Source organism: Capricornis sumatraensis, chromosome 4 (assembly GCF_032405125.1).
Source record: "Capricornis sumatraensis isolate serow.1 chromosome 4, serow.2, whole genome shotgun sequence".
Taxonomy (NCBI): Eukaryota; Metazoa; Chordata; class Mammalia; order Artiodactyla; family Bovidae; genus Capricornis; species Capricornis sumatraensis.
The window spans coordinates 147,373,383-147,385,745 of record NC_091072.1 but is presented as its reverse complement, the minus strand read 5'-3'; the positions used below and the strand labels follow the sequence as shown (position 1 = coordinate 147,385,745).

Genomic DNA, 12,363 nt, shown 5'->3' with positions numbered 1-12,363 from the left:
AAAGTGAGATGTTAAAAAAGCTCTTATATCTGCAACTATGTATGTGGGAAAATAAGGATTTTCTTTGTAGTGTATAATTAAAACAAAATACAGAGATAAATTATCTACAACTCTAATGATAAATGTGGGCAGCAACTTAATTGTTCTCATTGCCTTCCTAAGTAAATATTTCAGAGATACTCTCACTAAATATTTTTTCAAATTAATTCATTCATTTTTGGCTATGCTGGGTCTTTGTTGCTGCCTGGGCTTCTCATTGCGGTGGCTCCTCTTGTTGCCCAGCACAGGCTCTAGGGGACGCAGCTTCAGTAGTTGTGGCTGGAAGGCTGTAGAGTGCAGGTGCGCGGGCTTAGTTGCTCAGCCACACGTGGGATCTTCCTGGATCAGGGATCAAACCCTGCATTGGCAGGTGGCTTCTTTATGGCTGAGCCATCAGTTCAGTTCAGTTCAGTTTAGTCGCTCAGTCGTGTCCGACTCTTTGCGACCCCATGAATCGCAGCACACCAGGCCTCCCTGTCCATCACCAACTCCCGGAGTTCACTCAGATTCACGTCCATCGAGTCAGTGATGCCATCCAGCCATCTCATCCTCTGTCATCTGTCCCCTTCTCCTCCTGCCCCCCATCCCTCCCAGCATCAAAGTCTTTTCCAATGAGTCAACTCTTTGCATGAGGTGGCCAAAGTACTGGAGCTTCAGCTTTAGCATCATTCCTTCCAAAGGAATCCCAGGGCTGATCTCCTTCAGAATGGACTGGTTGGATCTCCTTGAAGTCTAAGGGACTCTCAAGAGTCTTCTCCAACACCACAGTTCAAAAGCATCAACTCTTTGGTGCTCACCTTTCTTCACAGTCCAACTCTCACATCCATACATGACCACAGGAAAAACCATAGCCTTGACTAGATGGACCTTAGTTGGCAAAGTAATGTCTCTGCTTTTGAATATGCTGTCTAGGTTGCTCATAACTTTTCTTCCAAGGAGTAAGCGTCTTTTAATTTCATGGCTGCAATCACCATCTGCAGTGATTTTGGAGCCCCCCCAAAATGAAGTCTGACACTGTTTCGACTGTTTCCCCATTTATTTCCCATGAAGTGATGGGACCGAATGCCACGATCTTCGTTTTCTGAATGTTGAGCTTTAAGCCAACTTTTTCACTCTCCTCTTTTACTTTCATCAAGAGGCTTTTTAGTTCCTCTTCACTTTCTGCCATAAGGGTGGTGTCATCTGTATATCTGAGGTTATTGATATTTCTCCTGGCAATCTTGATTCCAGCTTGTGTTTCTTCCAGTCCAGCGTTTCTCATGATGTACTCTGCATAGAAGTTAAATAAGCAGGGTGACAATATACAGCCTTGACGTCCTCCTTTTCCTATTTGGAACCAGTCTGTTGTTCCATGTCCAGTTCTAACTGTTGCTTCCTGACCTGCATACAGATTTCTCAAGAGGCAGGTCAGGTGGTCTGGTATTCCCATCTCTCTCAGAATTTTCCAGTTTATTGTGATCTACCCAGTCAAAGGCTTTGGCATAGTCAATAAAGCAGAAATAGATGTTTTCCTGGGATTCTCTTGCTTTTTCCGTGATCCAGCGGAGAAGAACTGTACAAAAAAGATCTTCACAACCTGGATAATCACGATGGTGTGATCACTCATCTAGAGCCAGACATCCTGGAATGTGAAGTCAAGTGGGCCTTAGGAAGCATCACTACAAACAAAGCTAGTGGAGGTGATGGAATTCCAGTTGAGCTGTTTCAAATCCTGAAAGATGATGCTGTGAAAGTGCTGCACTCAATATGCTAGCAAATTTGGAAAACTCAGCAGTGGCCACAGGACTGGAAAAGGTCAGTTTTCATTCCAATTCCAAAGAAAGGCAATGCCAAAGAATGCTCAAACTACCGCACAATTGCACTCATCTCACATGCTAGTAAAGTAATGCAGAAAATTCTCCAAGCCAGGCTTCAGCAATATGTGAACCATGAACTTCCTGATGTTCAGGCTGGTTTTAGAAAAGGCAGAGGAACCAGAGATCAAATTGCCAATATCTGCTGGATCATGGAAAAAGCAAGAGAGTTCCAGAAAAACATCTATTTCTGCTTTATTGACTATGTCAAAGCCTTTGACTGTGTGGATCACAATAAACTGTGGAAAATTCTGAGAGAGATGGGAATACCAGACCACCTGACCTGCCTCTTGAGAAATCTGTATGCAGGTCAGGAAGCTGAGCCATCAGGGAAGTCCTAAACTCACTAAATAGATTTATCTTTATTAAACACTGCTTTTAACTTATTTTACACCATGGGCTTTCTCATAAAACTATCTGGAAGGTGTTCTATATTCAGTTACCTGATGGTATAAACAAGGAAGAGGACAGTGATAACTAGAGATTATGGTATCTTCTGCAATCCTTGGGCGAAATAAAGGTGCCCTTTAAGTTGTTTCAGGTGAAGAATGTGGGTGGGATTATAGAGAAGAGAAATGGTATCTTTCACATGGTATCTTTCCGCATTAGTGATTTTAATACGGATTCTTAGCAGTTATCAACGACTGGTCACTGCTCTCTGGATTCTGACCTCGGCAATCCTGAGCTCAGTCTTCCACTTCCATCTCTTTCTTGATCCAGTTCACGTAGTTGAGGAGATTGGTGTAGAACCCATACCCTTCACCACACCCGATGCCCCAGGACACGATGCCCGTGGCCACCCAGCGGTCATTTTTCTTATCCCTCACTGCAAAGACCCCTCCGGCATCCCCATGGCAGATGTCATGTTTTAAGGTTGGGCTCCTAGCACAGAACATGTTTTCAGAAAACACATCATTCCTGTTTTTTGCCGGAGCCAGCGCTCGCAAGTCTCTTGCCTAGCTGCCAGCAGACGGACAAACTTCAGTCGTGAGAAATTCTCTCCTCTATGATCCCAAAGCCACTGACATAGCCCATGAGACCCAGGTCATAGAGGGTCTCGTTGTCTGGGAAGCAGATGGGAAGGAGGTTGGGGCCCAGGGTGATGCTATTTTCCAGCTCCAGGAGGGTGATGTCCCTCTCAAAATTGTGGGACTCTTTCTGGCGGTAGTCCGGGTGGATTATGACCCTACGGACCGGGTAGTTGGACAGGTTGATGATCTCTTCCATGTTGTGTGGCCCAGGAATACATCCACGCTGACATTGCCCTGCCCCTGGAGGTCCTTGGGGTTGATGGTGTGTGCAGCCTTGAGGATCCAGCAGTCCTCCAGCAGTGCGCCACCCCCGGGCCCATGGATGTTGGTGTAGGCCTGCTAGGGGAAGTTGCCCAGCTTGGCCTTCTGGCCTCCAATGATGTGCTGCCTCTGCTCGACAGGGTGGACTGGCTTCCCGCACACTGGAGAGGAGAAGATGGTTTCAGGGAGAAAAACGTCAGTGCCCGTCCACCCACCTCCCTCCATGGCCTTTCCCTCCGCTTTGCCCCTCTTTTGGCTCAGGGCCCTTTCCTCTCTCTTCATCCTCCCCAACCCACCATGTTTGGCATATTGTCAGCCACCTCTCCTTATTCTTGTTTATTCTTCCCCAGGGCTTTCCTTACCCTTTTTATTTAATCTTGATCTCCCATCTGCTCAGTGAAAAGTCCAGGACTATCAGGACAGGGCCAGCTCTCTGGGTCCCTCCGCCCTTCTCCTGGGGCATCTCCTCTCCTTTTTTCAGATGCCCCATGTCCGTCTTCAGCTTCAAGGTGGACTGTCTCTCTCTTGTCTATGCCACCCCTCCTTTGAGGCCCTGCATGGCTGCCAAGGCCACAGAGGACAGTGGAGGGCTTCCACTCCCCTGGCAAACACCGAAGCATCTTCTCTCTTTCCAGCTTCTTCCAAATGCTACCTGAGCCGTGCTAGTGTACAGCCCTGCACAGGGGAGAGGGGCCTGAGCTCAGGCTTGAGAGTCATGGGCAGGAGCCAAGAGGACCAAAGCAAGAACACAGCAGACGAGGAAAAAAGGGAAAGGTTCAAATATCTGCAGATAGGATATTGAAAGTCTAAGGGGCACCATGCGTATGTTTTTGTTTTGATGCTAAATGGAAAAATCAGAATACTTAACTCATATTCAGTGTGATCCCTATGTGTGAAAGCTGACACAAAAACTGGAAGGAACTTATCAGGAAGATCTCATCAACAACTGCATCTTGGTGCTGAGTTGTGGATGCTATTGGGAGCTATTTTTTGTTTATTTGTTTGTTTGGAGGGGGGCATTTGTTTGGCCGAGCAGTGTAGATCTTAGTTCCCCAACTAGGGATTGAACTTGAGTCCTCAGCAGTGAAAATGTGAAGTCCTACCTGCTGGACCATCAGGGAATTCCCCGTAGTTATGTCTTCTGATTGTGGACAACAAACCCTGCTTGATGCTCAACACTTTATCTGTGTTATGTCACTGAAGCACCGTGGTGATGCTTTTCAGCTTCCCAGGCAGAGATAGTGGAAAAGAACTCTGCCAATGCAAAAGACGTGATAGACACAGGTTCAATCTCTGGGTTGGGAAGACCCCCTGGAGGGAGAAATGGCAACCCATTCCAGTATTCTTGCCTGGAGAATTCCATGGACAGAGGAGCCTGGTGGGCTATAATCCATGGGGTTGAAAAGAGTCTGACACAACTGAATGATTAACACTAGAGACGAAGAAACTGGGTTTAAATTTTTTTGCACAAGGTCATATAACTTCTAAGTGCCAGAACCAAGATGCAAAGGGAGGACTGTCGGACTTCAAAGCCGAGTTCTTAAATAATACCCTATACAGCATATAAATAAGATTGTTTTTCTGTTTTGCACATTTCAAACCTACAAGGCATGTGATTTCTTTTATTTTAAAAAAGTTTTAAAGATAACCATAGATGAGTTTGAGAGTAGTCTAGAAATGCAAAAAGTCACAACACAGCAACCTAAGAGGGGATGTGGGGAGAATGCTGAGGAAACCCCACCGCTAAACCTGTAGTGCGGGTGGGGGTGGGGGTGGGGGTCATGATGCTGATTGTGATAGTGGTGTAATGATGGTGCCAGTGGTGGTGGTAATGCTGATGGCAGTGGTAGTTGCCGGGAGCCAGCGTGAGGAACTCCAGCCGTGGCAAAGGTCATGAGGAAGGAGGCTTGGCATACGCAAAGGTGGGATCGAGCCTCAGGAGACCCCCTGTTCCCGAGCATCTACCCCCAAAACCAGAGTCTGCCTACTTTACTGTTTCATGCTCTCACTTACACCTCTGACTTTACGGGGGGCTGTTCCCCACCACCTCTCTCGGAGAAGGAGTTAACTTACAGCTCCAGTTAATAACAATTCCTGGGCGTGACAAGAGTGTTTCAACTTACAAACTCCTCTGAAAGTTCTGTAGCTTGCCTGACAGGTTCGTCCGGCCACATGCGATTGTTCACAGCCTCCCAACCGTGAGAGGCACCAGATGCTTTAAACTTTCTAAATACAGACTCTTTTGAGAAGTTAGAAAATTATTAGTATAGTATTAGTGGTGAAGGGTTTTCATTTATTGGGCCAATATTTGCTGCCAAGTCTCCATATTCCCTGCCCTTATACACATAAATGATTATAACTAGCATATAGGAGAAATAGGTATTAACCTTTGATATTAATCATGTTAAACTTTAGGCTAAGTAAATTCCTTTCTTAATTGTAACCCCCTACACCCTCACCCAGTAGGAATGCAACTTTATCTGGTGCCTTCGGAAGGTGGAACCTGTTTTAAGAAAAATCACCCCTGGAAGAATAAGTTTTCTGGTTGACTGACCGTTATCAGAAGGAAGGGCCATAAAATGTCAGCAGGCCTCATGGCCAGAAGATGATGTAAAGCCCCTAAGACCTTTGTATACATTTGTATGAAGCACCTGATTTTGACAAGGGTCAGGTCTGCTGACCCCGCGTGACTCTGTATTCTATCTTTATGTGTAACAAAAAGTATATAAGCAAACCTGGAAAATAAAGAAAACGGACCAGTTTCTGGAAAGACTGTTCTTCTCATGTCGTTCGTTCTTTCACTTTCTGGCTGAATTCCCATCTGGAGCATGGATGCTCGCCAAGCCTACTAATTTTCCCTGGGCTTCTAAGATCCGACCGGGGAGGCCTTAGTGTCTCCTCTCCTTTGGGAGAACGGGAGGAGGTCTGCGGCCTACGTAGGTGGTGCAAACCTCTTGTCTCGAGGTTTTATTGGTATTCCACGTAAACCAAGTTATTCAGCCTCTTTTCTACACTTATTTTCTTACTACACTATTCTTTCCTAATCTCTCTTTATATTTCTAATTAAATAGTTCTTTCTTAGGATGCTGACTCCGTCTCCCCTTCGAATTCCCTGGATCCACCGAGGCTGGACCCCAGCAGGTAGTGATGGTCGTGGTTTTGATGGTGATGGTGATGGTGGTGATGAGAGAGAGCTGTTTATGAGATTCAGGTCTTTCTTTCTATCAGCTCAAGTGTCTCCATCTTCAACCTTATTAGAAGCCTCTTGGCACCCCTGAAACCAGTGCCCGGGATAAATATCTTAATATTCCCTCCTTGGCGATTCTGTTGGAAGAAATTGCAGAAGATTCCCAACAAAAGGGAGAAGACAGCCATTTACACGTGTCCCTACCTCGCTCAGACTCGCTTGTGCCGTCTTTGGTGTGCATCTTGTAGAAGGGCTCATGGCAGCAGTACTGGATACGGGCCTCGTAGGTGTTCACCCCCTCTCTGGTGTTGTAATTGAAGGTCCCGTTGGGCAGGCTTCTGGGCTGCCCACAGTCCTTGACTTGGAGAGAGCACAGGGCCATGTGAGAACTGAGAAGGACTGTACTGGAACTTCAGTGGGAGGGGTGGGAACCCGCAGGCCAGGCTTCCCGCTTCTTCGGATTTAAGAATCCCAAATTCTATCTTTCATTTAGTACGAGGCCAGGAGCCCAGTATAGGCACCACTCACCCACGGCTTGGTGGTGGGCCTGGAAGCCCTTGTCGAATATGTCGGTGCCATTCTTCTCGTTGGAGAAGTCTGTGTGGAAGGTCAGCAGTATCTTGTTTCCTTGGGACATGAATTCCATCCTTCCAGGGGGGTTGCCCAGGGGAGAGCCCAGCTGCCCACAGAACATCCCTAGGGTCTTCTTATCAGCGGAGATCTGTGGAGGAGGGACAGGGGGACAAGCTGTTGAAGGGACATGCCCCACATGGAACATCATGAAGGTCGGTGAGTGTCATCCATCTCCTGAACCACAGAAGTGATCCCGGCCCCTTTTGGACAGCCTCCAACTGCTCTCTACCTGCTGGGCTCTGGCTGCTGCAACTTCCCCAGGGGCCTTTCCTCTGTCCTGCATCCCTATTAGCTGACCTTGCACATTATCCCGTGCCTGGGACATTGGCCCTCCCTTTTATGTGCCCCATCTGTGACAAACCTAGGCAGCATATTAAAAAGCCGAGACATCAGTTGCCGACAAAGTAGTCAGAGATATGGTGTTTCCAGTATTCATGTATGGATGTGAGAGCTGGACCATAACAAAGGCTGCGTGCTGAAAAATTGATGCCTTCAAATCATGATGCTGGAGAAGACTCTTGAGAATCCCCTGGACAACAGATGGATCAAACCAGTCAATCCTAAAGGAAATCAACCCTGAATATTCATTGGAAAGACTGAGGTTGAAGCTGAATCTCTAATACTTTGGCCACCTGATGCGAAGAGCTGACTCATTGGAAAAGACCCTGATGCTGGGAAAGAGTGAGGGCAGGAGGAGAAGGGGACGACAGATGAATGATGTTTGAATAGCATCACTGACTCAATGGACATGAGTTTGAGCAAACTCTGGGAGACAGTGAAGGACAGGGAAGCCTGGCGTGCCGCATTCCATGGGTTTGCAAGGAGTCAGATAGGACTTAGTGACTGAACAACAACGTGTGTCAGACCTTTCTTCACCCCCCACCTCCTCCTGTGTCCATCTCCCACTGGAATCCTGGTTACCTCTTCCCGGTTTCTATCATTCCTTCATCCCTAGAGCCTGGATGGTCTGCTTAACCCTCTGTCCTGTCCTTCCACCTTGTTTTGGTCAACCCATTCCTGTCCAGCCATGACTCCTGATATTCAGCTGAGTGTGAGCATCTGGGACCTGCCAGCTTAGCAAGCATCACTGAGCTCTCCTTACCTCTTCCTTCACAGATTCCTTAACTCCTGCAAAACAGAAGACGTCCTTCCTCCTATCTCATCCCCACTTTGCCTGCTACCAGGACCTTCCCTACCAATACTGCTGACATCTCAAGTCCTCTGGGCTGGGAAGATATGGCATTTTCATGGTATTCTTTTATACCCTCCAGGGGATCTCCTGGAAATAGTATTTATGGGTTGTGTGTAGGCTCTATCTGGATCCTGAATCAAAAATCTCATTAAAAATTTTTTATTTTATTTTTAGGCTGTGCATGTGGATTCCTAGTTCCCCACCTAAGTTCTCCAGGAATCAAACCTGGGCCCCCTGCCCTGGGAGCACAGAGTCTTAGCCACTGGACCACTGGGGAAGTCTCCAGGAATCTCATTTTTATTGGATGTAGAAAGAGGGACTGGGATGGGCCCTTGGTCGTGACAGAGGAGAGGGGACTGAGCCCACTGTCCTGGCTGCAGACCACCCTTGAGCCACCACCACACACAGGCCGCTTTCCCACGTCCCTGTGTTCCTGGTGAGGAGGCAGCCATGGAGTGGTGACACTCTCCATGGCAACAGGGAAACCGAGGCAAGGAAGTTTCCAAAATCCTCCAGGCAAGTAAGCAGACAGGGAAGATTTTTCTGACTCCTGTGGACAGTGCATTCCCCAAGAGCAGGGCCTGTTCCCTCCCTCTCTGTTTCTCCCCTCTGTGCTCCACGAGGGTCTCTCAGACCAGTGGCCTCCCATCCTCAACACCCCTGGACTTCCAGAGCCCCACCTGGCCATCAGCTTTCACCAGCTTGGGGCTGTGTCCCCAGGCAGGGTGTCCTATCCAGGCTGGTCAGAACCTGGGTCCCCAGGTTCCAGAGACACTCAGTTCTCCCTCTGCCCACCCCCCTCATCTGCCCCTTACCTTGACATAGTCATAGAAACAACCTTCCGAAGGCTCCAGGTCAAACCGCCAGAAGACAAGCTTCACCCTGTACCCTGTGGGTACTGTGATCACAGTGGTCCTCTCAAAATTGTTAGGGTAAGGCTTGGGGAACAGAGGGGACGTCACCTCCCCGTAGAGCCTGTGAGGGGTGGGAATGGCGCCTCCAACCCTGTAGAACAGGACTGGCAGCAGGAGGTATAAGAGCCACCTGCCAAAAGGAAAAAGGTGTCTGTAGGGCGGGAGGGGTGCAGACCCTTGCTGTCTGGTAGGGGACGGGATTGCCGTACCACTGGGCATTTTCCTCTCGGTCCATTCTAGATCTCAGGGAGATGGCCTAGGGTGGGTGGGGAGGCTGCAGGGGGCAGGCTGGTCTCTGCAGCTGCTGCACTGGGTGCTCCTCCCCGGGGCCAGTGTCCAGTCCAGAGGTCATCACGCTCCCCCCACCTCTCTCCCAGCCTGCTCCCTGCCCTGTTGCATCACTCTGCTCCCCTTCCAGGAATCGTGTGGCTTGGGACCAGTTAACTGAGCGTGAGGGTTTCCAGTCATGGTCTCTGAAATGGCTCCCACATGCTCAGCAAGGCCTCTGGGAGAGACCACCTATGGAAGAGGGTCTAAGGCACGGAGACTGACCCTCCAGGCTGAGGGACTCTCCACGTCGCTGCTCCTTATGAGCTGGAGGAGGAAGGCAGTGTGGCTTCACCTCCTGGGTCTGAGTCTCCTTTCTCCCCAGGAGGAGGGATGGGGCATGTGTTTGAGTGTGTTCCTGCGTGTGCACACTGGAGGGGTATGATATATGGGGAGGGGGAGGGTGCTGCCACCTCTCTGAGTAAGTCTGGGCACAAGGGCCCCCCTGTGTCCAGGATCGTCCCCTTTTGTGTTTCCCTCCCTCCTTGGTCCCCATCAGGCCTACATTTCTTAAGGCCTGTTGTCGGATCTCTCACTCTCATGACAAGGTCTTCATCCACTCTGTGATCAGGGAGAGCAGGGTCATGCAGAGGAGGGGAGCGGTCGGGAGGGACTGTGGAGCGGAAGTGGTGAGCATTCCGGGAAACCATTCCCAGGAGGAAGGGTGTAGGGAATGAGCTATTTGCATAAGCAAAACCAGAAAAAAATTTCTATTTCCAGTTTAATTTAGTTTTGGTTGTGAAATATCTGATGGTGCTCCCACCTGCTGGCCCACATGGATAAGGGCTAGAGATGGTTCTGCATTTTTAGTAGCAGCCGTGAAAGTCACTCAGGCGTGTCTGCCTCTTCGGGATCGCATGGACTAAACAGTACATGGAATTCTGCAGGCCTGAATACTGGAGTGGGCAGCCTTTCCCTTCTCCAGGGGATCTTCACAACCCAGGGATCGAACCCAGGACTCCTGCATTGCAGGCAGATTCTTTACCAGCTGAGCCACAAGGGAAGCCCAGGAATACTGGAATGGGTAGCCTATCCCTTCTCCAGCGGATCTTCCCAACCCAAGAATCGAAGTGGGCTCTCCTACATTGCAGACAGATTCTGCATTTTTAGGAACAGAAAAGCCTTGGGTTTGAGGCCCAGATGCCACTTTCTAAATCTGACGGGAATGCCCCCTTCCTCAGGGCCCTTCCTGGGGACTGCAGCTGTGTGTTCAGGGTTCCTACCCAAAGGGCACTAGAAATCACAGAAAAGGGTTTTTTTTTTTTTTCTGGCCTTCTCTCTCCATTAACCTGTTCTCCCTGTCCTTAGTCAGCCAGCAGCTCTGGTCCAGGAATGCCCGGAATAATGGAACAGGATCAAGATTAGAGATGGGAAGTGTAGGAGGACGCAGAGGAGAGAGAAGCTTGGTTGCCTTGGGGACCCACCTTGCTTCCCTCATCAGTGACACACAGAGGGAACTTACCTGATGGTCTAGTGGTTAAAACATCATGTATCCAATGCACGGTGTGTGGGTATGACATCTGGTCAGGGAACTATGATACCACATGCCATGTGGTGCTGCTAATAAAGAAATTTTAAAACTTAGAGTGGGGGGTTGCTGCGACTGCAAAGCACCACTAGGGTCTGTTTTAAGACCCTCCCAGGACTTCCCTGGTGGTCCAGCGGTTAGGACTCCCAGCTTCCCATACAAGAAGCATAGGTTTGATCCCTGGTTGGAGAACTAAGATCCCACACACAGTGGAGCAACAAAACAAAACAACCCTTCCTCCCTCCTCAGTGGACTCAGGCCTGCCAATGAACTTGTTCCTTAGAGGAACAAAGGCAGTTGAGGACAGGATGGAGACTTCTTCTTAATCTCAGCATCTGGTCCAGAGTGTGAGCCCCTGAGGGTTACGGCGCCTGGGGCTGGGCAAACAGGGTGGCTGTGGACCGCCAGTGACTTCATATTTTCCGAGCAGAAGTCAGGCCCCCAGAAGGAGAAAGGGCTCTTGTATCTTCCATCCTTCAGGCCATCGTGTTCTGTATTGAACATCTGCTCTTTAGGAAAGCCTTCTCTCCAGGGCTCAGAAACCCCGTGACAATGTGTTCCCCCAGGTGGCTCAGATCCAGAACAGCCTTTACGTTCTCAGGCCTCTGTTATCTACCCTGCATGTTTCCCCTATTGGATGAGTTCTTCCATCTCTCCACCTGGCCGCTCACTTATCCATTTGGAAGCTACCTATTTAACGTGCCAGGCGCATTCCCAGGCCCTAGGGCAGCTCCCTGTGAGGCAGTGAGCAGGTCATCACTGAGTGTAGTCTGAGAGCAGGAGCGCTGAAGGGGCCAGGTGGATCCAGGTTGGAGGGTTTCCCCAGCAGGCTTGTATGTCAGAGCCAAGGAGTGAATCTGCTGGCAGGGCTGACCCACAACATGACCCACGGCATGATCTGTGCCCTTGTCAGCTGAGGAGGGACAGAAGACAGGGGAGAGGGTGAGGGCCAGATCCAGGGGCAAGACAGAAGGGGCATCTCTGGACTTCCCTGGGGGTCCAGTGGTTAAGAATTAGCCTTCCAATGCAGGGGGCGAGGGTTTGATCCCTGGTTGGGGAGCTAGGATCTCACATGCCTTGCGGTAAAAAAAAAAAAAAATCAAAATATGAAACAGAAGCAATATTGTAACCAATTCAATAGACTTTAAAAATGGTCTAAATAAAAAAAGATCTTGAAAAAGAAAGAAGGTGCATCTGGTCTAGTAAATTTCACATTAGTATCTGGACGGCAGTGTGTGTGTGTCTGTGTGTGTTGTGTGTTTACCATGATGAGGATGGAAGACGTACTGGTAGAAGAGGTGTTCCAAGAAGGTAAGTCTTGGCAGGAGCTCTCCCATCTGTCCTAGGGATTCTGAGTTCTGTCCTGATGGCATGTAGCATGACTGGACCTCATTAGCT

At 49.1% G+C, this 12,363-nt stretch overlaps 1 pseudogene; it reads right to left on the bottom strand.

Moving 5' to 3' along the window:
* Nucleotides 1-2,166: 2,166 nt before the first annotated feature.
* Nucleotides 2,167-9,366, bottom strand: LOC138077681 (complement C1r subcomponent-like; annotated as a pseudogene).
* Between the last annotated feature and the right edge of the window lie 2,997 nt (nucleotides 9,367-12,363).